Here is a 3,824-nt window from a genome sequence, read left to right on the forward strand (position 1 = left end):
TGGTTGACGTCATCGGCGAACTGCTGACGTCATCGGCGAACTTTGCACTCGAATCTAATGCGCACCCCAATTTTGAGTACTACATTTGGCCAAAAACGATGCGCATTAGATTCGCGTAAATACGGTACATGTGACAGCAACGAAATTTACAAAAGCAAAGCAATAAACATACCAACAACAATAAACTACACACAATTTTAATACTAAAAATACATAAGATTTTGTAATTTAAATATTTTTGATTACTTATGACTGGAATTGTGGAAAACAAAGGATTACTGTACATCTGTAAAAATTTAATTTGCGTTTGGAATGATAGAAAAGGAATTAAAGTGCTCATGCTTATTCCTTCTCATACAAGTAGTACTGGTAGTAAAAACTGCATATGTGTGGAATAGAAAAACATAATATGATACATAACATTAATTCAAAAACATGTGTAATGCACACAAACAAATATTCATACTTAATGAATGCATAGTGAAAATATTCATACTACCATTGCCTTCTTTAATGCAGAATACTGTGTTTTAAGAAATTTCAATGAAAACTTCTCTATTTGGGAAAAGAAATTAAAATTAATGTGCATAAATATTAACATAAAAATACTAAATTTTATTTTTAAATGTTTATTTGAAATTTATTATAGAAGCAAACTTTAAAGTGAAATATTATCAAAATTGTAACAATAATAAGGAAATGCAAGAAGTTTTAATCAAAAATAGGTATCTGTTTATTTTCATAAAAAGCAGCTGATCAATATTTAAAGTTTACCAGAATTTTTATAAATCTTATTGACCTGGAGGTTCCTTGATCTTCATCTAAGTTTAGTATGGCACAGACCACAAAAAGTTTAATCGTAGACACATATAATCACATATATCTGATTTCGCACATATTTTTTATATTTTGTAATACAAAAAGTATTAAAATATAGTCATAAAATTTCAAAAACCTTTACGTGAGACGAAAGTAAGCAAAATTTACTAAGATTTATTTATAGAAAAAACAAAGGTAGAAACACGGCATTTTTATCAAAATGAAATTTTATGGCATTTTGCACTACATCAGAAAACTGAATTAAAGAATGAAATTCGTATTCAAATACTATAAATAAGTAAGTTTATTTTCAACGAAAATTTATACCTAGAAATTATAGTTTTCGTTTTCTCATAGACATATTCTTTGGACCTCTATTTGGTTTAGATTATGACCACTGCGGAATATTCCCACAAACATATGATGTCACAAACAGAGCTAGATTTAGACTTGATAAGGCCCTAAGCTATTTGAGATATAGGGCCCTTTATAAGTCTGTTATAGCTAGTATAAATACAGTGTGCTATAAATACAGTGTGTAGCTAATATAAATACAGTGTGCTTCAATGTGTTAAACTAGCATTAATTAACAAATAATAAATTATGATAGTAAACTGATAATGGAAGCCCGGTGGCGCAGTGGCTAGCGCTTTGCGCAGCAGCACCACAGGTCAGGCGTTCGATCCCCGGGCTGGGCAAGGTGGATCCAGCCTTTCATCCCTTGAGTGGGTCGATAAAATGAGTACCAAGTTCGCTTGGGGACTAAACATTGGGGGTCTTGCGACAAACTGACTATTTGTCCAAGGCATATGCTCGTGCATCCCGGGGCCCACGGTCAAGAAGGCATATATAGAGACACTGCAGGCCTTGGTCCACTAGGGCTGCTACGCCACTGAATTTAGTTTTTTTAGTTTTTAAACTGATAATAGTTAAACTTGTAATAAATTATGGTAGTTAAATTAATAAATACTATGTTTAATTTATGTTTTTAATAAATATACTCCATAATTTATGTATACATATTTGTGCTGATGTGGTCTTGTTTTGTGTATGGATCTATGTTTTGTGTCTGCTGCTGTTTTTTGAAAAATGTATGAAAATGTTGGGAACGATAATAGCTAAAGTTACTTTAGTTAAAGTAATATATACTTTTGTCTGATGTTACGGGTCTTTTGCTATGTGTCTCAGGATGAAAGCATACATACTGTGTTGTATTCCGCCCGTATAGGGTCATAGGGCAAACTTTGTTTTGCAAGGGGGACCGGGCTGTGCCCTAACTGCGTTGTATTTATGCTAAACATCTCAACACTGTCTATTCCCCCCATCATCACATCTATTCAGCCTTACCAAACATACTCACTACACACACCCGTGAGGCACTATTTATTATTAATGAACACAGCTTCCTCTCCTTTTGACTACACTAATGGACACAATCGTATTTTAGAATATTTTCTACTGCTTTTCCTTTTCTTCCTATAGGCAATTTCTTTTTTTTATCTCCTCTATTATTTTTGGGCCATTTATTTTAAATTTTATTTTGTCCCATCTTTTCTTCCTGTCCTTTCGAACTCATACAAAGTGTACGAATTACCTTTTTACTCTCTCCTCTGAGATATGAAATTGCCCCCCTTTCTATATACCATTTCTTCGCACCTAAGCTTCATTTTTTCGCCCATCGGTGCATAAAGAGTTAGCGGGTGCAAAACAAGACATCTGTCTACTTTAAACTAGGATTTAAACTATATAATTTGCACGCTTTAGGTAATTATTTCATAATTTTCATGAAAAGTAAGTAATCTATTGTTACTAATTTTGTGACTTGCAAAGGTGTTAAATAAAGTAATATCTTTCTTTATGTATTAATTATTATTCATTTTAAAATTTTCTGAGCTGTTATGAATATAATTTGTGCATTTGATCAAGATAAACTTAGAAGGTATTTCTCTCACTTCCCTAGCGTGCCTTCGTGGTGTAACGGTAGCACGCTGGGCCGATATTCCAGAGATCCGTGGTTCGATTCCCGGCGAAGGCGGTTGCATATTTTTCATCTTTTCTGCTTCCAATTAACCTAATGACTCTACAAACTGTTTTGTTGCTAAAAATTGTTTGCATAAACTTACAAATTTCCAGGCAATATAGGGATAAAAGTTAGTAAAATATTTACATGTGGAAAGACGTATCCAAAAATTTATATAGGTATATTTCTTTAAGATTCATTACTATGAAACAAGCATAAACTGAAAACATTAAATTTACATATATGTGTTTTATTTTATTAATATTTATTTTCTTGTTGTTACAAGGTTGTAGGTTCTGAAAGGATCCACGTAAAACTTTCATTTTCAAGAAATGCAATTTGTGGCTATTTTTTTTTGACAATTCTATCCCTCCTTTTTTAGATAATATCAACCATCCCTTAATTAGCTGTCGCTTTTGACATGTATTATGCAAATCTATTTGGTGTTTATTTTTTGATCTCTATTTGGTTAGCATTTTAGATTTTCTGATGCCATGAAGCTATTTAATTTAATGAAGCTTAATCAAAATTGACGCTTTTCTCGAGTTTCCACAAAAAAATCTCGCTTCCCGAAAAAAATAACTACTAAAATTTAATAAATGGACAAAATTTAAGATGTGTTTTTTTTACTGAAATTAAGAATTAAATTATCTAAGATTTTAAAATATGCCAATAAATGCTTTAAAAAAATTAAGTAATATTTGTATCAAGTACCAGTCTCCTGAAATTAGCTCAAGTAAGTAGCTATTTCAATGACAGCTACAGCGAATAAAAAATATGCGAATTTCTGTTTTATCCTATCACAATTTAAAGTAACAGTATTAAACGTACTAAAATAAAATAATGTTCTGTACTCTTTCTTAAACATTTGTATATGAAATGATTCTTTTAATAAATTACGATAATATTGCGAATAAATCAGAAATATCGCTTCTTAAAGAAAAATTGGAAAGTACACCCAAACGGTAGCTAATAAAACCCAAAC

General features: G+C 31.4%; 1 non-coding gene across 1 annotated transcript; it reads left to right on the forward strand.

Annotated features, from left to right (window-relative positions):
- The first annotated feature begins 2,782 nt into the window (after positions 1-2,782).
- TRNAI-GAU (transfer RNA isoleucine (anticodon GAU)) lies at positions 2,783-2,854 on the forward strand. Its single transcript has one exon. It is a non-coding gene; the product is annotated as a tRNA-Ile (tRNA).
- The last annotated feature ends 970 nt before the right edge of the window (positions 2,855-3,824 follow it).

Source organism: Stegodyphus dumicola, chromosome X1, assembly GCF_044657685.1.
Source record: "Stegodyphus dumicola isolate Sdum_Otavi_A_Nest chromosome X1, ASM4465768v1".
NCBI classification, from domain to species: domain Eukaryota; kingdom Metazoa; phylum Arthropoda; class Arachnida; order Araneae; family Eresidae; genus Stegodyphus; species Stegodyphus dumicola.